General features: G+C 38.0%; 1 protein-coding gene across 6 annotated transcripts in view; it reads right to left on the bottom strand.

Moving 5' to 3' along the window:
* Positions 1-26564, bottom strand: part of RAF1 (Raf-1 proto-oncogene, serine/threonine kinase) — a 79686-nt gene that overhangs the window by 42005 nt on the left and 11117 nt on the right. For 5 of the 6 annotated variants that reach the window (XM_062586003.1, XM_062586007.1, XM_062586008.1 and 2 more), the window contains exon 1: positions 3533-3726. The exons of the other annotated variant lie outside the window; for it this stretch is intronic. The gene's annotated coding sequence lies outside the window, so the exon portion shown is untranslated. Of the gene's footprint in view, positions 1-3532; positions 3727-26564 lie in introns of those variants that run through there. 6 annotated transcript variants of the gene reach the window in all.

Below are 26564 nucleotides of genomic sequence, written 5' to 3'. Positions count from 1 at the left end.
ACGTAAGCCAGCTGCTTTTCAAAGTAAAACTGTTATTTACAAAGAGATAGTGTATGCAATAAGAGCCAACGACCACTGAAAATTAACTGTTCACAGAACTTTGTCCAAAACACTTTCTTTTCAGAAAGTTCAGAATAGGAACATCACTAACTACATCATCAATACATAAAACCATTCAAAGCATTATACATGTACTTCACGCTGTCTCAAAATTAATGAGACAATGCTTGTTCATTGCTAAAATATCTTGTTAATTTGTCATAAAGACAGCATTTTCACCTAATTTCCTACTATTATATCAACTCTTCTTTCAGCTGACTTTGTCAGCTGACAGAAGGTTTCCACATCCATATTGAATACATAATGAATTTCTAATTCAGAAGAAATAGTAAATATATTTCGTAATAGAAAATATAGAAGGCTTTTGGATAAACAATTATTGTGTCAAATTATTGCAATGAAGCTATAAACATGTGTCACTTAAAAATTAAAAATACCTAAAACACTGACTTAAATCATGTTCTAAATTATCAAACTTTAAATTTGGGTTAAATCACACATTTTGATCTTGCTTTGACAAGATCAAAATGACAAGATCTTGCTTTTATTTTTGTTACTTTCTCCAAATAAAGAAAATTGACTCATGCAATGTGATATTTTTAAAAGAAATAGAACTCTCACTTATATTTTCTCTTCATGCAGTTGCATAGTCTTTACATTTCTGATTTTTTATTGTTTAAAAAATGGCCCTTATAACACAATGACTCCTTCCACTGTTTCAAGCTGCATTTTCATGAAAGTTATTGAAACTAAACTGCACAAAATGTATTAGCTTTGTTTCCAAAGCAAACTAGCTTTAAATGATCACGTTATCTAGATGTTCTCCTTCCTCTCCTCCAATAACTGATGGGCATATTAGCTTATTTCAGCTAAACAGCTAGGTAGAGGCATCAAGGATATGAAATTCCAACAGGCTATGGAAGAATTGTCTCCTCATCTCTTCATCAGCAAGCACAAACTTTTCGGTGTGCCAGTCGATCACCACATGACTAAATCAACCTGAGCAAAAACTCCCTCTTGCCTAGCTGGCAGGCCAAAAAGGTAGGCAAGAAACATGGTAAGAGATGGAGAGGAGGAGTAGAAAGAGCTGGAGGGTGTTTAACTAGGGCAAAATTGAAGACAGGAGCCAGTGGTACCAGCAGTACTACAAAGCTGTGGCAAAGGGAATGAATGAAGGTATCGTAGAAGGGGAAGACAGTATGTTTGCAGTAGAGATGATCAGAGACTCGTATACAAATCTGTATAAAGCTAAGCTTCATTTGCTCACATAACTTTATTAGGAAAATAAAAATAATTAAATATTTGTATACATAATACAAAAGCAAGTTTATCAGCACAATTTTTGCATTTGAAACTGATTAAAGACTTATTTATACATAGTAATTTCAACCAAGAGCTTTGGTTCACACCTTCCACAAAAATTTTAGAATCGACAACTCTCATCAACTTAAATTGTTTTCAAAGACTGAAAACAAGGAAAACTTGTTTTTTCCCCTCAACTCCTGGTTTCTCAACAGTGAATAAGCCAAATAAATAAACTGGGGGGGGGGGGGGAATATATGTCCCAGAAGAAACTAATGCTGATTTAGCACAGCATACCAAGAAATGCTGACTGATGACTTCCATGGGTCATGTTTGTGGTTTATAAAATATGAGTTATTTTAATAAGTTGTAGTAAGTTCAGGCCTTGAAACAGAAGTAAACTTCATATTTAACGTGAATAGACTGTTGTTGTTAAAAAATAGAAAGGGAAAATTGTATGTACACATCAAAAGCATCAACTGAGAAAAAAAAAAAAAGGTTTTATATCTTCTTTGGAAAAAAATAGCATATTTTCTCTGCTACTTTCAGATTTTCTTCCAAAGCAGGTTAGTCAGCAGTGTTGCACAATAGGTTGTCCGGTCCTGAAGATATTAAGTATAGCAACAAATCACTCAAAAAACAATTCCAGATTGTTGAAAGCACCACTACTCCAACCCAAACTAGCTAGTCCTCTTCTGATTTAACAATCTAGGATTAAACTGCTTAACAGATCAGTCAAACGTTGATCCATCTTATGAAAATAAATACAGATCCACATACTTTTATGATAAATTGTAGCCTTAGGGTTCGCCTACAGAAAATATTCATTAAGACAAACTGAATGAAAGCCACTTCCATTCTGCATGACAGACCACAGAAAGATTTAACTGAACCATTTGAAATTCACACTCAAGTTCATCAGTTCAGTGTTTTCTTCTGCATTTACACTGCTGACAAGCCCCAAAGGATGATCACGTCCAGTTACATTGTATCCCAGTTTTGCTAAATACACTGATCCACTAGGGATTATTTGGAGACAGATTTTTTTTATTATTATTATTTTAAAACTTCTGAAAGAAAAATTGCACAAAACTATTCTCAGGTATTTTAAGTTGGCTCGAGTTTTTGTGGCATTTTAGGTTTGCTCCATTATATTCCCTTCTTGTTCTGCATACCTATGCCAACCTCCAACTGCCTCTGCAATACACATCCTGCAGCAGCAATTCCCCTGACACCGTTTTTGAGGTCTAATTGTCCCAGGTAAGTTCTCTGTGCTTACAGATGTCACTTAACGGGTAACAATTAAGTATATATATATAAATAAATAATTCTGTCTGACCGAGGCAAGAAGAACAATGGATAAGAGCTGCTGTTAGTCAAAGCGGTTATTTTTGTGTACATTTGGACTGTAGATAAGCGGTGTCCAGAAACAGCACAATCCTAGGGCACCGGCTCTGGAGTAACACCACGTCTACACGGCAGAGCTCAACAGCTTAGGAGAAATCGGGCGACTAGAGGAACTCGCTCCCGTTTAAGAATGTGTTATTTAAACTGAACCTAAATCGAAAAAGATAATAACAATCATGCGAGCTGCTCAAACCGGAGCACGCCTGAGGAGAACGCGTTCAGCTATGCTAATGCCATTTAAGCACCCTGTCCGTTTTCGGCTCGGGAAGCGGCAGATCGACGCGAGAGGACGGCGAGCGAGCCGCCGCCGGCAGCGCAGGAGGCCGCGGCCGCCGCCGCGATGAGCGGGCGAGGTTCCCCCCCACACCGGCTGACAGCGGGCGGCGGGGGGGGGGGGGGGGGGGGCGCCGCACCTCCCGCCTCACCTGAGCCGCCGCCGCAGCGGCGCCCGCCCCGCTCGCGTCCCCCGCGCCGCCGCCGCCGCCTCCCCCGGCCGCCCGGGCCCCTTCGGCGCGGCGCCGCCGCCGGAGCCCCCTGACGCCGGAGAGGCGGCGCGCCCCGCGCCATCCGCGGGTACGGAGCCCGCCGCCCGCCGCCCCGGCCCCCGTCAGCGGCAGCGCGGCCGCCCTCGCAGCCGAGGCGGCGGCGACTCGGCGTCGCCGGGAGCAGCCGGCTCCGCTCCAGGCGCGGCCGCCCAGAAGAAAGGGCAGAGCGGGCACCCTGCTCTCCCTCGTGCCCTGCCGCTCACCGGCCCGGCCCCTACCTGTGTCACTCCCTCCCGGCGGCTCCCCCCGGGCCCGGGCCCCGCTCGGCGCCCTTCGTTTCGTTCCTCATCTAAAATGGCGGCCTCACACTCAGCGAGACATTTATCCTCGGACCATCGATCCGTCGGCGCTCGGCTCCTTCCCTTTCGCCTGTCTCTCCTTCTTCAGTCTCCCCCTCCGCGTCTTCCTCATCTCCTCCTTTCGGCTTGAGCGCGGAGCGCCGAGCTATCGATAGGCCCTGCCCCTACCCGCCACCGCCACCTGCCCCCCTTTCGCGCCGCCATTTGGGAGCCGCCAGTGAGGTGCCGCCGCCTGCCCTCGCCGAGCCGCCGGGCTGAGGAGGGGGCGGGCGGCGGCGGCTCCCTCCCTGCCCCCTTCCGCTCCCCTTCCCCGGAGCCCGGGCGGCGGCGGCGAAGGAGCCTTGCCGCCGCGCCGAGGCGTTTCCCCCGCAGCCGCGGCGGGGAGCTGAGCGGCGCCGTCCCTCAGGGGCGCCCGCACCGCACAGCCGCTTCCCCGCAGTCCCCCGCCGGCGGGGCTTAGCCCCAGCTGGACACGACGGCTCGCTCGTTAGGTAATTAACTGCAGCTGGCGCCTCGGCAGTCGGTTAGGTAACGGCGCTCCGCGGGGCGGGGCGGCGGCTGCCCGCGCCGAGCGAAGCGCGCAGCTCCCGCCTCACGGGGAGAGGCGCGGCCGGTGCCGCGGGGTGGGCGCGCAAGGTACCTGGAAGGGAAAAAATACCCCTCTGGCTTGCAGCCTCTTCTCGGTGGGCAGGCAGGGAGCAGCTGCCCGGCGGCGGAGCGGAGCGGAGACGAGCCACCCCGCTGCCGCGGGGCCCGGAGAGCACCTGAAACCGAGCTCTTCTGGGCCAGGCTTTGGAAGCGCGCTCTAAATTAAATGGCAGTCAGTTGCCTCACGGCCCCCAAACGGAATATCTAAGCATAGCCGTTGCAAAGTAAAGCATTTCTCCCAGAGCTCTAACTAAAAGAGCATGCACATCTGCATTTACGACCGTGGAAGTTAAATTAATTGGTAATAAGAACTTCTCTAAAAGGAGCCTCCAGCAAAATTCTCTCAGCCTTATTTGGGATTTCTCTACAGAGGAAGGCTTACTGTGATATAAACCAAGACTTGAGTTCGGCTAAAGTCGCAGCAACCTTGCAGAGGCATAGCAAGGGCAAGGAAGAAGTAGTGCTCTTGGGCTTTTCTCCCTAAGCACCGAATAAGAGTAAACATACAAAGTCTCTAGCTGCGGCTGCCTTGCAGGAAGAGCTGTTGTTGCTAAGCAATAGCAGATGGAAATTGGGTTGGTAACCAGGAGCCCTAGAAGGCTGCAATAGAAATCGTCATAAATATCATTATTCAGTACTTATGTGTTATTCCAGTGTACTCTAAAATAAGTTACCTGCATATTCAAGTGTAACAAGGCCTTCAGTTTAGAGGATATTGCTAAGAGAAAGATTTAATTAAACATTTGTAGCACTTTGTACCAGAATAAGGCTAAGCACATAGAGATCTAAACTTTTACATTTAAACAGTGTTTATTCTCTTTTTTTTCCTCCCCATTGCCATGGGCTTGGGCCTAACAAAAGATGCAATGGCAAAATGGTATCTACAGAGAACAAGATTTACAAATGTAAATGCTCTTCCAATTTCTCATTGAGTAGCTTTTCTCTCAAGTATCACATTTAAACTGAGTGAGTCCTCTGATGTAGATACATAATTTATATGACTTTAGCAGGAGTCATATCCATGTATCTGACTGCAAGCATTGGCCTAGGAGAAAATTAAAAACTAAACACAAAGTAGTGTGTACAATGAATATTCACATGGCTTAAGACTAAGCATGACCATATAATACTGGGGACAGCAATACAGATTTTGGCAATATATACAAAAGCACTTTAAGTGCAGTAATGTCAAATATAAATAAGAACATAGCAAGAGGCAAACAAAGTTTTAAAGGGGAGAAAACAGGGATCCTGCAGGGAAAAAAAAGTGGTTTTGACAGAAGGCCATTCATAAAATTTTTAACTTTGAAAAGAGTAGAAGAATTATAGTCATGGAACAAGTGAACATAGATACTGAGAAAACAATGCAAATTTCTAATAGCTAAACAGCACTACTTAAAAGGATATATAATTATTACATGATTAAAAAAACCAGGGAAATGAAGCAAAAGAAATTCAAACACCACAGCACGAAAGTTGAAGGGATACAAAAATTGAACAAAACTTCCAAAATAAATTGAAACTTACTAGCATTCTTCATGATTTGTGTTATGTTTATGTTCAGGAGTTGGATTTACAATATGTTTAACATATATGAATATACAGGCATTACACTTTCAGTAAAAAAAAAAATTTTTGATAAGTGATTAGAATGAGAGCCAGTACAACTAGGGTTTAGCATGGGCTAGTTACAGTAACTGTTAGGTCATACTGAAAAATTAAGCGGACTTGTCTAGCAGTTGTAGGCTTGGGAATTCCCTTGCATCAAATAGCTGTGTCACACTGGCAAAGCCATCTCAGCTTCACAAACTTCTATGTCCTCATTGATAAAATTGGAACAGATGATACTGATTGGTGATCTTTGAGAAGTGTTTTGATACTGACTGCTGAAAGGAATCCTGTAAGAGTTAAAACTATTATTATTTATTCATTATGGTTCACTTTGCTACGTGCAATATTCATGCTTTCCCAGTCTACTTAACTGGGATTTCTGCAAGAGTCTCAAAGGGTATAAAATGTTTCAAGTAATATCATATACACTTAATTGAAGTTTTAGTATATAAAATACAAGCTTCAGAAGAATGAGTAACAAGAACTAAAACAAATAATACTGGCATGGGGGTGAAGGGGAAGATATCTGTGTGTGCATTTCTTATGGAATTGTGGGTGTCAGGTCTGGTTTACTCTTCAAGCCAAGGATTGCTATTGACAGACTTTGCCAGTTTATCCAGGGTTTTTAATCTGTGCTACATTCAAAGCACTGTACCTCTGCATGTTTCTTTGCTTCATGCTATAAATAATTCATTTCACTGTAAGATTTTTTTTGAGTGAGAGAACATTGCTTAGAAATTTAAGCTAAGTTAGACACAAAAAAAGTCCAAAGTACAGAGCCAATGAAGAAAGCAGCCTTGAACAAATCAAGCAATAACAGTCCAGAAGAGTATTATTACAAACAAAGAATATTTTAGGACTATGAGTAAACTATATTTTATAGTTTAGCTCAAATACTTTTTTATCCCCCCCATATCAGTGAGGTGATCAAAGAAGAGGGGTGGGAAAGTAATCTATATGTATTTGTTTGTTTTCCTTGCATTGTAAAATTTAAATTGCATTATGTGTTTACAACAATAGGACTCATATATGAGGCAGATAACAAAGCAGCAAACTTGTTTTGCTGGAATGGAAACTGTAGTATAGTCTGTTCACATTAATTATTTTTGTTGTTTTCTCCTTAACAAACTCTTAACTTTCATTTTATCCACATCTTACTCGACTGTTGTCGAGTTGGCTACAGTGCATACGTTTTCTTTACTCTATTCATTGTCGTTTCAGCCAAATACTGAACCTAAATCTCAGGAGTCTTTTCTTTTTCTTATTAAAATAGTAACTGACCTGCCGTAGGAATAACACAAAAGACATCTTCCATAAAAAACATCAGTCTATCATCAGTCATGGATTAAATGTGTAGTCACTTCAATACTTCCTAAAAAAGGCTGGATTCTGGAAATGGAGCTATCTGAGCAATTCCTACACTAAGGGAACTCAGTGGAAGTCAGGCTGTGAGAAGGAGTGAAGTAGGCCTGGGTACCTGCAGAGTCTAGCTCCCAAAGGATTTCTTCTAGGACATCTTTCTCTGTCTGGTCAAGTCATGTACTCACAATACAGAATACATATTATATGAACCTTGTATATGCTGTTACTACTTCACACTTCATGCCAGTGTCTATTTTTAAGTTCACTTTCATTTATTTACTTCTAGAATCAAGTCAATTTGCTTGAGTGCTATAAGACAGTTAAACTTTTGCTAAGCTCTTGGTATGTGTTCTCCTACCTCCTCCCACACATGTGCACATACACATTTCATCACTTTAATTTGTCTTCAGGTCAGATTTCTTGCTAAAGGGTGGGTTTTGCAGCATTTACATCCTTGGACCCAATGCCTAAGGTAAATATATCATGCTGCAGTTAGCTCTACAATACTGCAAACAAATTTTGCCTCATTGATTCACTGCTGCATTCTATCTTTATACTTAAGTTACTTTTTTTTATAATGTATGAACACTTAATAAGAATGCTCATCACAAAACATACACAATTCCTTGTAGTGTCAAAGACTGCCATCCTGTACAGACTTGCACATTACTTCTTCCAAATCAGATTCATCTCTAAAATTATAATGCATCTATTAGGTATTTGTATGCATATGATTCTTGAATAGACCATGTTATCAACTTAAAATTTGTGACAAAAACATCTAATGCAACAAATTTTCAGTGCAAGTTTTTGTGGAAATACTTCAGAGTAAAAATCAAAACTAATTTCCGTTAAGCCTGAGAGAAATAAACTATATTCTGAGAGTAGCAGCACTATAAAAAGTTAGCGATGATCTTTCATCGCTAAAAGGAAAGGTGAAGTTAGCTTCACTGATAGTCTTGCATGAAGAGTATGTTTAAAATTTTCAACAGACTGTCTGCTAGTTTTCGGGCCTCCATGTGCTCCTACCATGATTTATGGTATTGCAGATATCCAGTGTCTCTGGGCTTGTATGTAGAGTACTGGAGAATTTTATCTTCTCCAATTTCAGTGCAATGCAGCTTGCTTCTAGGAAAATCTAGAGGCACTGTACTACCCCATCCAGTTCTCTCAGACTCTTCTCCAGAGAGGAAGAGTTAAGTTGCATTATTATATTTCAGATATTCATTTGCTTTACATGTTGCCAAGATTTAGTTTTCTTCTAAGATGAGATGAAGTTGTGACACATAACAACTTCAAAACTTTGAAGCCTGAATTTTAAGCGCAGGTCCTGCTTACAGAAAAATTGTTTGCCCCTGCTGTATGACTCAGCCCGTGTCTGTTGACTCACTTTGCTGCTAACATACCTTGGCTACGAGTTTGTTTGCAAATGCTGACTAAAATCACTCAAGCCATGCAGTTTCAAAGCGGTCACTGTAAAATTGCGTCTGACAGATACAGTTGTATTTTATTAGGTCACCATAGCTGTTATGTTTCCCTGTAGTTAGAAATGCAGTCCAGGGATAGTAGTAAGGGTCTCAGTAGAAGGATGGAGTCTCTGGGTAGCGCTCCTTTTGTCAGAGACAAAATTTAGGAAGCTTCAAAGAAGAGCATGAGACATATCTATTACGTCAATTGGTATACCCTTTTATACTGAGAATACAAAAGCAGGAAAATCATTTTAGATTAATGTTTTATTAATTCTACGTGGAGATGCTGAACTGGTGAATGCCATCTGCACAGTGAATAAATATTCAGTTTGAATAAGAAATATGTGAGCTCCAATAAAAAAAGAAATCTAGGCTTTTATTTTTTTGCTGTTTGAAGAACCATTCCTATTTCACAGAAAATAAATATAAGGCTTTGATTTATACATGCATTTTATTTTTGAAACCTAACCAAACTGGTTTATTGGGTTTATTTTGACTTTCTGAAGTAGCCTAACCACAATAAAAATGTATCCAGAACTAGGTACTACCATTTAAAAATAACAAAGTATAAATAGCTCTTTCCTGACAAACTGTTTTAGAACTGAGCCTGAGTATATAATTGCTCAGCTGCAGAGGACTTATTTTTTCTTTTTACACCTAATACAAAGCTATGTAAAGAGATGGATCATCTGATTTGGATTGACCACAGGTTATGCATTATTTTTGCTGTGTGTGGACCATTTCAAGAGCGCACTGACTTAGCTGCATTCAATACTTAGCATTTCTAGAAATAATTCAGTGTCACAATATACATCAGGATGACAGAAAAATTTCAGTTTTAAATATGATCAATGATGAGTATCAGTAGTGATAAAAATTTAGAATTGATGTTAGTGTGCATATATGTATCTGACTATTTCCAAGCATGTATATTTATATTTAAAGCTAGAATTGCTAAATGAATGGAAGGCGGACAACAAAAGAAAATCAAAACTTCCCTGCATCTTTTCATAGATCCTGTTCATAGTGATTCTTCATGACAAAGCCAAGCCTTTTTATAGTTTCAAAGGGGAACCTATTCTTGTTGTCATATGTTGTCTATTGTGTACAGAAACACTCTTTAGGTTCTTCTTGACATCGCACTCAGTTTTTATCAAAGCTAGATTCTAAGAGACAAGGGATCAAAGCAGTCTAGGCAGCACATCTAACAGCTTCCAAGCTGCTCTCCAGCACAGCTATTCCCAGATAAAGCCCAATCCCTTAGAATATAGCTATAAGGTTATAAATATATTGAACCTTGGATTGATGCCAGATACTTCTGTTTAGCAGGAAGACAAACTGAAAGTCCATTTTAGCCTGTGTGCATGCATTTGTGTACTAAGAGAAACAGACCTTTCATTTACTGGATTCTGTTATAAGAACCAGTGCAAAAGTCAAAAATAGTGCCTGGCATTAAGTACAATGCTGTTTATCCATTGTGTTTCAGTTATATTTTAAACACATTTTTTTTAGTAGTGTGTGAAGTTACGACTATATTGAAGGGGTTTTATTATTGTGCTGATTGAGCTTCATAGCTGTACCGGTACAAGTTTGTAGCAAGTACTGTGTACCAGCATGCCAGATTTCAGATGCATTAGTGGAAATTTTAGTGTATGCTGATGGGGCACAGCTCCATTACAGATGCCATCAGAAGTATTCTTGTCAGCAGCAGAACGCATCAGCGGCTTTCACCCTATGAAGTTCTCTAGACCTATACAGCAGTTTAGGTATGTAGGTACAGGGCTGGGGGGAAATGTGTATATATATGGGTAATTTACAGTCTAGATTAGACCCTACAAAGGTGGGGGGCATTATTTGCCAAATATTTGATGTCATTTGTTAATTTTTTTAAAATACAAATTCATTTTTCCTTAGACTGGACAATGGGTAATCACATTGATGATATGCATCAGGGTCTGCCTGCAAAGGAAAGGTCAGTTTAATTATGTTTATCCTAATCCTAATACAGAAAGATGCTCATTTAGGTCTTATTTTTATATATAGAAAAAATTCTTTTAGAAACATAATAATAAAACCAATGCCATGAGCAAAATAACTAAATTAGTTCAACAGTAATTATTGAAGACATCAGGTTAAAGGAATGCAAACATGCAAGTCTATTGCCATGCCTCCCTCCAGAGCTCTAGTGTGCTGTGTTAGTAGATTTGTTAAATCTTTCAGGAAGTACTGAGAAATGAGCACAGGTATGTCTTGTCGTACTTAACCATCTTCAAAGTATTAAAGATACTCATCTAATACCCAGATGTACTCAGATTAATTAATTCAAACATTCCTTAATTTCAAAAATCTGGTGGAGACAGTAGCTTTCTATTAACAGTAAAATAGGTGAAATGCAGGAATAAATGCTTGCATAAATGGAGCAGTGCCATAACGTAACAAAAAATAATAAAACTGATAGTATTTTAACAAACAGTAGGGCTGTATTAAAAAAATGCCTTTTTTGTGGAACAAAGTCCTATTTTCCATAAAATAAATGTTGCTGTCATCTTTGTGAGTTAAAATATTCTGATTCAGTGTTCACACAATAACTTTCAGACAGGAAATTTAAACCGAAAAAAAAAGGATTTTTTAAAAATATATGCAAACTGAAGAGAGCAGCAAATTCTTGTTGCCATTATATGGTATATATTTGCTTGTAATTCCAATTTGGGGCTTGATGACTTGAACATACCACTATTCTATTACCTTAATTCTAAACCAATTATTGCTTGCAGTATCAGGGAGGTGCTTCATGATGGCCTTATGACAGCATAATTGAAGTTAAATCTTTCCTGGGGCAAGTAGGGTGAAAAACAAAAGCAACAATGCTATCCAAAGAGGATCAATGGCTGAGATATCTCCCCAGGACACACTTGACAGATATTCCTCCTTTACAACTGCCTTTTGATAATACAGGAAGGTGGGTTTTTCACCTCTTGTGAAGAGTGAGGTTGATATAAACATTATGGCAAAAAAACCTTACAAATCTTACACTGAGCCCTACAAATTTCAGATGCTTTACACCAGAGTCTTACACCTGACCCAGTACACTCTGGGCAAATGCTGTAACTTACTTTTTCTATCTCTCAGGACCATTGAGTTCAAAATTAGCTCTTTCAACTGAGAGTTGGGGTGAAACATTCAGTACAAAGCAACAATTTCCCAAGTAATAGATGTCAATTTGTCATGTTTTCAAATACGCTCATGCTCTTACTTGTCAAGAATGCAAGCAAAATGAATCCCCCCTTTTTTTCACTCCTAGATCTCATTTAACTTTTGATAACATATAGTTAACCAAGCTAATTCTCAAGTACATATTGGTGATTATAGACACAGTTTTGTTCAAAAAAAAAAAAGATTACATATCTTATAAGGAATTATTTGGAGTATTTGAAATACAGGATACACTGGTAAAAAAATTAATATATCATACCTGCTTTGTTTATATTGGTGAAAATTCAGAATAAATCAAATGAAACCAGAGGTCTGACCTCAGATTTTTACTGCTGTAGCAGTAAAACATGTCGCTGACGTTATTTACTTGTATAACTTCCTGTATAATTCCTACATCTTGCCTTTCAACTTGTACAATCATCCTTTTCTCCCAACTTCAGTTAGCTCACAGAGATGTAAGAAAGCAAGCTGTAGCATAGAACTTTGAGACGGGGGATCAAAACTGGAAATAAATCATAGAACACATGAGGATTGGAAAAAAAAATACCTGTCAGTATCAGAGGATTAGGGCTTAGTTTACTAAAAGCGAACTTAAAATTTTACTAAGTTTACATAAAAGGAAAAAAAATAATAATACCCTCTCCCTTTTCTAGATGTACCTGTCATTCTGCTTTGCTTCTGGATTCTCTCTAAGGTAGGCCATTATTTTTAAGTGCACAAATATGTGACAATAAGTGCCAAGCCTTAGCGCAATTATGCTTTCATTTGAACACACCTTAGACTGATCTAGAGTATTTAAACATAATCAAATGCAAAGCCTGGGCATCATGCACTTAGCTGTAACAATTTGTTCTTGCAATATTCAAAGCGATAATATTTGGTATCAATATATATCTCAACTCCTTGTAACCCCTGGTAGCCTGAGTAACAAAGAACAATTAAAGTATTATCACAGTAAAGTTTTTGAATTACAGATGTTAGTCATTCCACACATGCAGGAGGCAGCGTTTAATATTTAAAAGACTGGATTTAAGAAGTTTCTATTTATCAAAAGGAGAGAAAGATGGCAGCCAGTTCATACATTTGAAAAAATGTAACTAATGAAATCTCACATCCAGAGCAAACAATGGAAAAACAGGGTGATTCAGTAAAAAAAAAAATCCATTTCTGTAGCAGTCACAGGAAACCTCTGAGTATGGATAAGAAATACAATCTGTTCTCATACTTGACACAATATAGTTTATATAAAGCAACACATCATAGATTTGTTTTGATTTAATACAGGCCATCTAATTCTCTTGATCATTTCACTCAAATGAAATATATGGAAAATCCTGCTTTCTCTTAGGGATAGGAAATAGATTTGAGTGACTGAAAGTCTTTTGGCTATTTTTCTTGGTAGGCTTTTTTTTTTTTTTTTTTTTTTTTTTTTTTTTTTTTTTTTGCTTGTTTTTGTAGGAAGTTAAGAATTCTCTGAGGAAAGCTGCGAGATGTTTGTGTGGTTTTGTGAGTAATGGAAAGAATTTACAACAAAATACGCTACTGCTGAGCAGTGATATGGAACAGTAATTAATAAAATAATCAAGACATAACTGTAGCTAAGATTCCCAATCTACAAAATAGCTTTTCTTTGATGAAAGTGAAACTATTGCAAAGTAAATTATATGAAAAACTTGAAATTATGCTTGCCAAGGAAGCCTTAGTTGGAATTTGGCAAAAAGCCAATATGTTCTGATTAGCTTTACTTTGCAGTTCAAGTTCTTGGTAAAAAAAGTGCTACTAGAAAATAGCTAATTCTGTAGAACTTTAATTATGCTGAGTAAATTAAACTGTTCTCCTGGGCCAAAACTCTAAGAAGTCTTTCAAAAAGCTAAGAACATGCTGAAAATGTTTTACTAAAAAAAAAAAAAAAAGAAGACAGTGATAGGAAAGACTAGATAGCCAGAAGTGAGCAAAATTAGAGAAATTCCTTTATGTAGGTTACTAAGAATAACCACTTATTTATTTTTGTGTGTGTGAAAATAGGTAGTTTTCACATGAAATACTGCATTCCTTGTTCAAAGAAAAGAAAGAAAAAAAAAGTTTTGAGAAACACGGTATGATTCCTCTTAAGTGTATTACACAGAAGGACAGAATATAGTATTATTCTTTCATGGTGACTTAATGCAGTGGAAATTTTCAAAGTAATAAGCCATATAAATACTACTGTTACACCACACAATTTACTGCAAGGCATAACCCCCTTGGTTTTCATTAGCGTATCAGAATAAATGAAAGTCCTTATGAATGTCAGGATATCGTACTGAAGCAGCTGTTATCTTTATACAGTTCCTTTCAGTTCCCTTAGCATACATCTTCAAACAGTCCAAACTGCTTAATTTTTGCACTTAACCCAAACTTGTTATTCTAATTTCCCATTGAAAAAGAAAGAGTAAACGTATAGCAAAAAGGCTACGGTTATCAGGCAACCTTAATCACTATCTGCTGTCTTCATTTTCTCTCATCCCCTGCCTTTGCTACTGCCACCAGTTCCAAAGTTCTGGCATCACCTCCGCTGCATTAGATATGTGCCACGCAGCATGCTGCTCCACTTCAAGTGCCAACTGCATTTATTTATTTGTATTTATGGAAAGTTGCAGGGGGCCCCTCAATTTACAGAAGTTATAAAAGTAGGCTGAAAGAGTTTTGCAAAATATTCTCACTAAAATTAGACATTATTAGGTAGATTTAACTGAATCAGTCTTTGTATTTCATTAGTGACCTCTTTATTGGCTAAGCAATGTGAATACTAACCTGCGTAATTAGAAATGGTATGCCCAAAACAAATCACAAGTCGGATGGTGTGGACGGCAGTTCATCTTTTAATGGTCAGAGGCAAAGCATCAAACTGCATGAGAATATTTGGGCTATGTTCCTGACTCTGCCACAAAGCCTAGACTGCGTGAGAATATTTGGGCTATATTCCTGACTCTGCCACAAGGAAAATCTACGGATTTGCTCATGTTGTTCTCTGTACCTCAGCTTTCTGCTTTGTAAAGAAAAATTAGGAGCACTGCAGTGCTATAAAGCTTTGAGTGCAATTTCACAATATATTTAATGCAGTCTAATTATAGACTTCTGCCAAAGGGACAGTCACTTTTTCCTCTTTCACCCCGAGCTGCATGTTTCTGCTCCTTCTCTCACACTGGCTCTAGCAGTTGTGAGACTGCATGGTGAGCCAGATTTTTAAGTTTTCCTGGCTAATCCCAGAGTCCAGCTCTTCTTGATCAGGGTACTGAGAGGAGCAGGAAGCCAGCTTAGTGGATGAGGTGCGCAGAGGCTAGAATATTGCCATTTGGCAACATCCTTCAGATCCAATTATTTGGCTTGTGAAACTGCAGCCTAAATACTTAGGAACTCTTATCTCAGAAAGAGCATCTTTCTGTACATGCAAAGAATATTGCAAAGACTATACCTTTTTACTCCTACCTTTATCGTGCCAGTATAACAAGCAGCAATATTATATACAGTGAATAATATTATATACAGGCAGAACTGAAGTTGCTAAATTAGTTTTTGTATATTTTGCATATATTCCATATGTATTATAATTTATTTTACCTCTTTATGCTAGAAGGATAGGCTGGTTTAGAGAAAAAAATCTATAAAAGATTATTAAAAAAGAAGAATAGGAGTGGATAGGAGGGTAACAAAGTTTGCTGATTAGCATTTTTTTTCAAAATAGTCAAAGCTAAAACACAGAAGTTGAAAAAGCACAATATTAGATCATGAAATAGTAGATTAAACCTTATAGACAGGAATGCAAAGCAAGGGTCTTGGAGAAGACAACTTAAACCATACATAAATGGTAAGGATCTTGCTTAGCTCTTGCCACCCAGATAGAGAGATGGTGGATTTACTCTGGATAGCTCCCTAAAAATGCCAGCTCGGTGCTAAGCAGTGGTTGAAGTGGCAAACAATGTTAGGAATTTAGGATGAGAGCTGAGAACAAAAACAGCAAAAAAGTATTGCACTGCATAAATCAAGGATGTGCCCACATTTTGAATATGGCATGCAGCTCTGTTCCAGATAATGTTTATTAAAATTAAAAGAGGAACAGAAAAGGGAACAGGGATTATTAGAGATAAAAAATAGCTTCAGCATGATGAAGGACTAAACAGACTAGGACTCTTCAGTAGCAAAAATGACTGAGGGGAAAAGTTTCTTATAAGGTGACAAGTGCTTACCTGATGAAACAGATAAACAAAGAATAATTATTCACTATTTATCATTACATGGGTTTAAAAAAACAAGACAATTACCTTTTCGTACATATATACTGCAAGTAAGGGGAGTTTATAGATAAGTAAGCTTTATATATAATCTCTGATAGATACTGACATTATACTATACAACGCTCCGCTGCAATTCTCACAGTATAACAACAAAAAACTTCACTTTTTGGCAATAATTAGCCCCTAATCATTGTGTAGAGGCTAAAAATAGATTTGAAAAGGAATTAGGCAAATTCAGAGAATAGCTATTTTATGTGCATTTGTAGACGTTCCCTATCGTAGGGTCTCATAGCACCTTACAAACCACAGTGAATCCAGAAAGAGGGTTGTTTTAAAAAATAAAATAAAATAAAATAAAATAAAGCAAAGCAAAGCAAATATGAAATGTTTTCTCCCTATTATGACCTCACATATTACAGCTATCACTGTAAAGTTTTTTTGAATTGGAGGTTGATTTTTTGATTTTGAGCATTTGGAAGTCTTTTATAGTTTTTATGGTTACTCTAAGCAGTCGTTTGGGTTTTGTGTTTGCCTTACTATGATTTTATGTTTAAAATACCAGAGCTAAGGGCTTTTTAATTTTCATTTAGAAACACACTTTTTGGGGGGCAAATCACTTTTTGCTGCTAATAATGCTCTTCGTTCTATTGTTTGTCCTTAGTTTTGGAGGAAAGGATCTTTTCAGCATTTTTATTGAGTCAATAGATTATGCCGAGTCTCTAGAATAGCGTCTTTAGATGAACTCTAAGCCACCTGCAAACATTTTGCCCTTATTGCTGCTACTTCCAAGTGAAAACAGAAATTGGTTTGCCTAAGGGCACATAGTGAATCAATGAGAGAAATCTGGGAACAAAAATCAAGGAGCAAAGGCTGGCAATTGGTTGTTTCAACATCCAAACCATATCACTTTGTACTGAAGAGTCTGTTTTTGCTGGAATATTTGACTGTGTTACGCTAATGACCTGCATGGACTTTGGTACGGGACATATTTCCACTGACTTCTTTGTCAAGGGAATCTAACTCTTTAATGTGCAGTCTTGCCATTTATTCTCTTTTTACAAGAAAACTGTCATTGATCTGAAGAGTAATTGGCAAAACATGTTCTGAAATTTAGAGACAAAGCTCATGATTCAGTAGATGTTCTCTAACCTGAAATGTCTAAATGAAAATAGTGTTTAAGGAGTTATGCTAACTAAAATGCCTTTTGCAGATGAACTAGACCTAGACCTGTAATCTTTAAATGCTGCTTAGCACTGAGAATATACCTAACTGCATACAACTAAAGATCCTCCGAAGTCACATTTGAGAACCCCCATTGGTTCAGCACATTCACAGACTTTAAGCTTTGTATATGCTGTAAGTAAGGGGAGTTTATAGATAAGTAAGCTTTATATATAATCACTGATAGATACTGACATTATATTATGCAACTCTCCCCTGCAATTCTTACAGTATAACAATAATAAACTTCACTTTTTGGCAACAGCTGTCATGCAGTTTCATTATATTGTCAGTCACATCTACATGAGAGGGTCTAGAGATGAACAGTATTGAAAAATGTTCCTATATATCAAGATTTCAGTTTTGTGTTATCTCAGTGGAGGCTGCGATTAGAAGACTAGCATGTGTACTCTACTAATGGGGTACAACTAGGCAGTCTCAGAGAAAGGGCCTTCCATTTGTGTGATGGGACTTCACACAATTTGACTACACCTATTAAGAACAACTCTGAAATGAATTCAACCTGCTTGGATTTCTGCAAAATTAAATTATAGATCTTAAAATGTTTGAGTCCTCTATAGCAAATATATGAAGTATGATGGAACTAATCTTGGTAGACGCCCACCAAAAGGGTATACACAGCTGTATTAAAATTCACTTCTACTTTTGCGAAATGCAGCCAACATTTAAATAAAGACAGTGTTATTTTTTTACATGACTTGATTTGGGTGGGGAAAGCAAAGTTACTGCTTATCATTACAGTTTTGCTTTTAAATGACAGCACCTCAGTCAAGTAATTTCAAGCCATTTTCATACCTTTCCTAGTTCTAGATTTTAAGATGTTTAGATGAAGTGCTGATCTGTTATACAGGAAACCCTTTGTTATTTTGCTTGATTTACATACTGAATGGCTAGTGGATTACTTTCCTCTTTGTGCAGTTACTGAAACACTGCAAGGGCAGGCTTTCTCTTTGTCTCAGTTCTTTGCCACAATGTGCCAAAAGTGCAGGGTTCTGACAATGAAGGAAAAAATTCAGTGTTTTTGAAAGCTAAGAACAGAAGAATCAAAATGTCTGTGTTTGACTAAAAAAAAAAACCCCCAAAATAAGTAGAAAGAGAAATAACATTTTCCCATGCAGGTATTCTGGGAAGTATAGCAAATGCCACCCAACATAATAAATGAACAGTTACAGAAAAGCCAAGTTCAAAAGAGAAGTAAAATGAGGAACTCTACCATCAAAAATACAGAAGTTAACTAAATAAATAAATGTACAGTGTTAAAATTTATCATCCTGATTCTAGGAACTAAGTGATATGACCACAGGCTACAAAAATAGCACCAGAAGGAGTCACATGGAGTGATATAATGTGAACGTGGAATAAATCCTTGGGTTTTTTTTGTTTGTTTGTTTACTAAAAAGTTTAAATTCAGAGAACTCTAGGAAAAACACAAAGTCCTAGTGCACTGAATCAGGTCAAGGACAGTATTTATCTGTAGGCATGTGATGCTGACATCAGTATCTTACTGTAGAAAAATCATATTCTAATGTTGGCACATAGGTCCAAATGTACACAGAAGTAATGGATAAGACCTTCATTTCTGTGAAAGTTACTCTGTATTAAAAGCATCATCTTATAGCCACTTTAATTTCTTCTGTCCTTAGAAGTAGATATAGGAGTATAGGACACACGTTGTGTGTGTCTTTCCTCATGAGTAGATTGTGACTCTTCAAAAATGGAAGATTTGAGTCAGTTGCTTTTCTGCCGTATGGTCTTGTAAATAAAGGTACATAGGGAATTTTAGATGTGGTAGAGGGCAGTACTTTATATTTCAGATTTGCCAGCCTTCACTCCCACTCCTTATGCTCCAAGGTAAGGATTTCCAAAGTCTGAAATTTTTTGAAGATACTTCATTAAAAATGTAATCCTAAAACATTTCTAAGGAAGCCAGAAAGAGAAAATAAAATACCTCCCAAGACTTCCATTAGAATGTATTGAAAAATACACAAAACAGCTCTGGGTTGTAAATGGTTAAAAAAAATTAATGGCTCTATGCAATGTGCTAATATGCTAATGCAAGCAAGAGCTTCATTCCAGATGCCCTGGTGCATGAGATCATTGGCCAAGTGGCTGGATATTTCAAACCACATGAGAGAAGCATTGCTCTTTCCAGTGTGGAAAGTGTCGGGGGGGGGGGGGGGGAAGAAAATAGTTTTAGAGTAAGTTTGAGAATCTCCTTTAAAAGAAAGCAAAAAAGTGTTGTCCTGCTATGAGTTGCACTGACTTGCCAGGTCAGTCTTTTTGAACTGGCCTTGAATTTAAATTAGCCAATAAATAGACTCTGTATTATCTTTTTTTTCCACCACATCATAACACCATGGAGGAATTTAGCAGCAGACTCATTTGGTTTTGGAGCCTGTCATAGCTCCTGGTGCTCCAACTCCCTTGATTCCAGTTTTATTTTAGTGTACTTGAATGTTCAAGTGTGATGCTTTACAGCATTTAACTCTCTTCATAGCAGTAGGTGTTAATGAGGAAACAATGTAGTTGAAGGTAAAATATACAATAAGATATATACAATAATGTTATAGCAAATTTTATATTATAATGAGCAACAATAAAGGCATTGGAGTTGAAGCAGCAAAGGACTCGAACTGTGGCTCTACTACTTAGTCAAGTCATTTAGGCTCAGAGTCAGTAAAGCACTTAACATCTGCTTAAGCATATTTCAATTAATCCATTGTTAGCCACATCTACACCTTCAAAATCACTGAATCCAAACCACGAGATTACACCAAGCCAAACTTTTCTGTTCTCCTTAAAGATTAAATTGTGACTTTGATTTCCTTTAGTGTGGGGTTCAGGGATATTACTTTCTTTTTTAATTTTTAGCTCCCTCAGCTGTCCCTAAAAGATTTGGGGAAATCAGGAGTCATGCTGTTCCCACTGTTCTCAAATCTAGTTGACTCCTAATTCAAGAGCTCTTCTTTCATATCCACATTTCAGTCTCCCCATTAACAAGGAGTTACTTTTACTTCTTGGCTTGGCCTCACCATTTCTTCTCCTTCCAGAAGCAGGGCAACAAGGAAAGCAGCTTTTCAAAGATCTTTCCTAGAGAGGGCTGAAATCTGCAGTGGAGCCTGAATTTCTCATATCTTCACAAGAATGATACAAGTCCTGACCAGACTTGCATAATTCAAGTCACAGGACTTGGCGACACAGAACTAGATAGACCGAGGTGAAATCTGCAGCTTTGCTGTAAGTTTTGCATATGTCCACATTACTCGGGCTGTGTCTAAAAGGCTCCAAAAGAGCCACCTCTGGATGGCAAAAGATGATCCAAATATCACAAGATTCCCAATTACAGTGTAATGAGAACTCAAAGCAGTTAAGTACGTTGGAACATATTTTGGAAAAGATTGTTCAGTAAGGGCCTCTTCATGCCTCGATTTTCTATCCTTGAAAAGGAAAGAGTCATGCTTCCCTTGTACTTTCAAATGTTTACGAGGTATCAACATTGATTATGCGAGGGACATATTCATAAACCAGAATTCTTGTTTGCATGAGACTTAACTGGAATATTGACAAGGAAGATATTCCTAATGCGCATTGACACTGGAAAGCTACAGAAAAAGAGAGCTGTGTTCATTAGAGGAGAAGAATTGGAAAACAAAAGCTATAACACTTTGAACAGGAAGAAGGATTAAAGAACATGCTAGAATAGAAAACAGAAGTATTTACTGAATAAAGTTCCCACTCCAGCCATCAGCCAGCTATGCAAGTGTTATTCCACTTCTAGTGAGAAGCAATCCAAGCATATAGCAGAAATCAGACAGAAGTAAACCTCACTGACAGTCCTGGGCCAAGCAGGTATATGTGCCTATGCTCAGGCAACTTCACAGCTGTAAGAGAAAGTTCCATCTGCAAATAACATGCTCCTTCATCTGAAACTTCTGCCTCCCTTCTTTGCTTTGGGGCATGGGGAAAGAAGAGAAAAAACAGATTCAATAACCAGTAGAGAAACTCATCATTGAAGGGCATGCTCTCCAAAAATACCTGTCTATGCACATCCTTTCCTGCGAGGGAAAGCTGGCTCTTGATTTAAGGGTGTGTTGGAGTTGTCCCCCACCCCTCCTTATTCTTACCACTCACAGCATTTTTACATTTATTCTAAATATCCACAAGGTCTCACATGTCTACCTAGGAAGGGTTTCCTCAGAGTGCTTGAAATCCAAATGGTCTGCTTTTACTCTCCATTTGTCACAGAACCAGAATTCAGAGTTACTTGCTTGTCAGCATACTGAGATGGCTGTATGCTAGATGAACATTGCATCTTTATATGCAGCAACCCTGTTATCCCCAAAGCTTGTGAAAGGAGGAGGAAAATTAACACCAAGCTCATGTTGTAGTAGTCACTCAAAGATCCTCAACTGTCCCTCTGACATTATTTTATAGGGGCTGTATTGGCCCAAAATTGTAAATGTCTGAGAAGTATCGAATGTAAAAGCTGTCACAAATCAGCAAGTCTCCTAAATAGCAAAGCTGATTAGCACTTTGTTTCCAAGCTATCATGTGATATGCAGTTCTCTTGCTTTGACTCACGTAATCTTTAATGGGGAGGAATATTAAACACCATTGAGATATGCCAGGAGTTCTGGAGACTGGCAAGTAGTATGGCTTATGGATCTTTTTCAAAAAATATTCAGACTGTCGTTGAGGAGCTTAACAAAAAGAAATGCTGTGCAGCAACAACTTATCTTGATTTCTGTGGCCACATTTCATCAGTTTTATTAGCATTAGCTCTGGTCTCCTGAAGCTTGTAGTATAGATCAGCAGCTCATTATATATCCCTGGGAAGTGAAATTCTTCCATATGTCCTTAGTGGTATGGCTCATTCATGAGATGTCTGTTCCCCAAGTCATACCAAGATTATAGTTCCTGGCTGATTCCTGACTAATTCCTTTAAATGTTGCTAATTCTCATGATTGTACTGTGAGTAAAACGATTCTGTCCTGTGACCTGGACAGTCCTGTGGAGATCCAGCAGCTCTAGCTTTCACATCATTTTCGGCTGTCTGTGGAAAACCCCTTTGACTAGCTGCCACTTCTATTTCCTGGTCTCCAGGAAAACAGACCATCTAGACTACTGCTTCCCACGGCAGTTGGACCTTTCCTTTTCATCTTCAGGACCCAATATGATTTTTCTTTTCAGTTGAAGTTAAATAGGAAGAGGAATCATTAGTGCTATCCTTGTAGTAGGAATGGAAGCAGAGTGTCCAGAAGCCCTAATCCCTTCTCTGCATCCATTCCTGCAAGCAGTTGGTCAGTTTTGGTCTGCTCCCCCTCTGTTCCCTGGAAATTTCCCTCTAACTCTGGAGGATTGAAGATCACCTGGGGTTTCCTCTGTTTGTCCAGGTCTGAGAAGAGGTCTCAAGCCTGGGATAAAAGCGAATGTACACTGCAACTCAAAAAGAACAGAAATGTAAATGAGGGTATCAAAAGCATAATCAAATGAAAGCTAACTACCCTAAATATTGATGAGAAGTGTTATCATCAAGTGTATCATTGATACAAGCAGAAAGGAGCGTGGAACACAGAGTGTTTGGGATTGTTGGAAGCCCAATTCTTCAGGCAGTTTCAGAAGTTTCTGTACTCCAAAATGAAATTCTACACACTTAGGAGAACTGGCAACTTTAGAGCTAATTTCACAGTGCTCAGCATAATCAATAATAATAATAATAATAAAAGACAGACTAAAGATGCTTTGATTTTTATTGCTGCTGTTGTGGAAATTTTCTTCCTCGGGATTTTTTGGGATCTGACCTAAGTTTTAGTGGTTAATTCTGCAATACCACCACTACATTTATAGTTGAAGATGTATTCTCCAGCTACTCAACCTAGAGAGTACATAAAGACTGCTAGCTGAAGTTTAAGTAATCAAAATACAGAAATGGCTTGAAGTCATAGGCATAGACCACAGTCATTAAGATATAGGAAAGGCATTTAGGAAACAATATATTAAAAAAAAAAGAGGGGATGGAGGAGGCTTGTCTTGCCTTTTTAGTGAGGTCTCCAAGACTAGACCATGAAGGGAAAAGCAAAAGTTAATCACAATCCATTCTCTTTTCTATCTTTCAGTTGTCTGCATTTTTCAGGGTAAGATACAGAACTGTTCTGAGTATTGCTAGGGAAAAAAACAAGGTTACTTTAAGGCTCTTTTGTTTGTCTTTTGTCAGTCATCTTAAAACATACTGGAGAGGGAAGTATCTGGTCTTTTAGATTCTACTTAGTATGAAAGGGGATGGTGCTGGGCAGAGAGCTTGTTGAAAACTCTTGAAAACAAGGATTGTAGTTGTGCTGGAGACAGAGGGCTCAAGTAGGATGTTTCCATTTTAAAGAAAGTTAGTTCTCTGCTACTTAAGCTTACTGAATACTTCAGCTACATAAACCTGCTTGCAGAATGAGCTGCAAGTTTTACATCACTACATACTAGCCTCTTTCAGGTTATTTTATATATATATATATATTTTTTTTTTCCTTTAATCTGAAAGGAGGAATCCAGGAATACTTAAGCTGTAGTGACTGCATGTCTCTTATTTCCTAGCTTGAGTTCCAGGACAGTGCAACAGTATTTGTAATCTGCAAAACAATTCTTTCTGGATTAGTAGTTCCGTAAAATGAGTTGGAAGTGGCTTGGAAAAAGTCCCCCTAAATCGTACACATCTTACAAAAAAAGAAAAACCCACTCCCCCAAAAAACAAACAAAACAAAAATACCTCTAGAATCCAGTTCCTTAAGAGTCCTTATTTTGACAGCAGACTAAAGAACAATTATTTATCCATCAAAATTGAGACTTTAAAATCTTTCATAAGTATTAGAGGGTAAAAAGACTATTTTGAACCTGTTGACAAAACAAAAGAAACATCTTAGTGGTGAAGTCATATGTGGCACATTCAATCCCCAGGTTCATAGCTAAGGTAGATACCCAAACCCTTGTCTCTTGGTTATTCTGCAGTTGATCTTTCAGCCTCTCCTGATGGAGCTCCTCTGCTTTGTATAAATACATATTAATAGGAGCAAAATTCTGGAACTTATTTTGTTCCAAGCAACTAGAGTGTTTACTATTTGGAATGAAGGCATGACTCTCATCAATATCAGAAACTTTGTCTTGGAATATAAAAACTTTTCCTGACAAAAGATTCACTAAAGTAAATTAATTTCCATGCAAAACTTTGGCTTTGAATCTCTTTGTCAAATGAAAAAGCATTTTGTTGAAAAATTCTTGATGACCTCCATTTCTAAACTGAAATACATTTTGAGTAATCACTATGTAGGACAAGGAAATCTTCGAAAATCATTGGCTTTATCAGTGTCATCCAACAGATGCATTTTGCCTAAGTAATTAACTTGAATATGCATAAGCATTTTCTACTTGTTTGCAATTATTTTCAGGGTATAGTGAGAAATTTAACTACATCTGAAAACAGCTGCAATTTATAGATGAGTAATCTTTGCATATGAATAGATTTTGATCTGTATATGACTAATTTCTACTTCTGAAAGAGATTAAACATCTTTTGCATCCTGTTAGAAAGCAGCTGCAATTTACAAGGAGAATTGCCATTTTTTGCTTGAAAGAACTACTGCATTTGCTACTAATGAACACTACAGTTAAATTGGAAGCCATGTTTCATTCTTAACTTCTTTCAGTTGATTGTGGTATTATCCCAGAAATTCCACTGGAGCAGAATCTTAAGGCCCATGAAGTGATAGTTGATGTGCAGAAACTCTAAGCAGTTGAATTATGTACACGCAAGAGAATCTGGATGTTTTGAATTATTTTTTGTGCTTATTTCAAAACAGGTATTTATTACCTCTTTTTTCTTTCAAGGCACTTGCTATATATGCTACATTGCAAGAGAAGATGTGATTGTAATATACCCATGCGAATTTTAGTAAAAGTAGAAGTAATAAAAATAAGTGAGGATAAGTTGTCATGGATGTCAACACAGAATAGCAGCTTCGATGTATACATGTTCCTTGGGGGTTTGGAGGACTGTTTGTGCTCAGAATGGCTCCAGTCTGTTAATGTTGTTACATGTTTAAAATTCAGTGAAAATAAGAATAATATGCCAATCCTATACCAATCCTAAAACATTACCTTTACTGGGAGTGTTGATACTCCCTTTGTAGTTAATTCAAGTTAAACATTTGAATAGATTTGATGTTTGTGATGTAGGAACTGGTCAAGAAATTATTGCTAACAGAATTTATTGAATATTTGAATCTCTATCTGATGAATCTTACAGGCAGAAATCATGCAGATAGGCATAATTACAAGGACTATTATTTCAAAAATAATAATCTCTGGTCACCATTTGTGCAAAGTTTAATTTAAACAACACAAGCATCACTATAAATATCACATTTTTCAATAACTTTTTTCTCTGCTAGTGTAAAATTGACTTGAATATTCTAGGTCTTACTACTGCTGTGTAGAAGAGGTACCACCAAAGCTCTCCTAATATGGCCAGTATGTTTTCATTTTTCACCTGGCCTTTCTTAAAAAGCAAAGCATACACATAACAGCTACTCATATTACACTAGGATTTCTACAACTATGTTGAACAGAGCTATCAGACATACTGCATTTTGCTTGTTGAATAAAAATATCAATGTATTTTTAATCTGCTGGTAGTGGGGGACACTTAAGTAATGAGATTGTATCTTTTTATAATCTCAAAATTTCATGTCTAAGAAAGACATTTCATGTCTAACCAGGAGGCACAGAAACTGTCTTGAAGACGAAACATCTCCATGGGATATTCATCAATTTGCATTTGGAGATAAAGGATACAGAAGACTTGGACTTGGTGTGCAGGTTGACATAATTGAAGGGGCAGAGTGCAATAACATAAATGACTTTTCATATAGATCGATAGTTAATATTATGAAGGTGTGGTAAATGTGGAAAACAGGAAATATGCCAACCTGCATTAGAAGTGTTAGTTTAAAGGTTAGACTACTACATCAAGCAGAAGAATTCATTTCAAACTCCGTGAAGTGGGTTGCTAGAGAACCTGTAGCTCCACGGTTCATCCCTAGTATCTCTGTCCACAAATAAACATTTCAGTCAGTACTCTCTTTCATTTAC

Source organism: Rhea pennata, chromosome 12, assembly GCF_028389875.1.
Source record: "Rhea pennata isolate bPtePen1 chromosome 12, bPtePen1.pri, whole genome shotgun sequence".
NCBI classification, from domain to species: domain Eukaryota; kingdom Metazoa; phylum Chordata; class Aves; order Rheiformes; family Rheidae; genus Rhea; species Rhea pennata.
The sequence above is the reverse complement of the archived record's forward strand: the minus strand, read 5'-3'. Positions and strand labels throughout refer to the sequence as shown.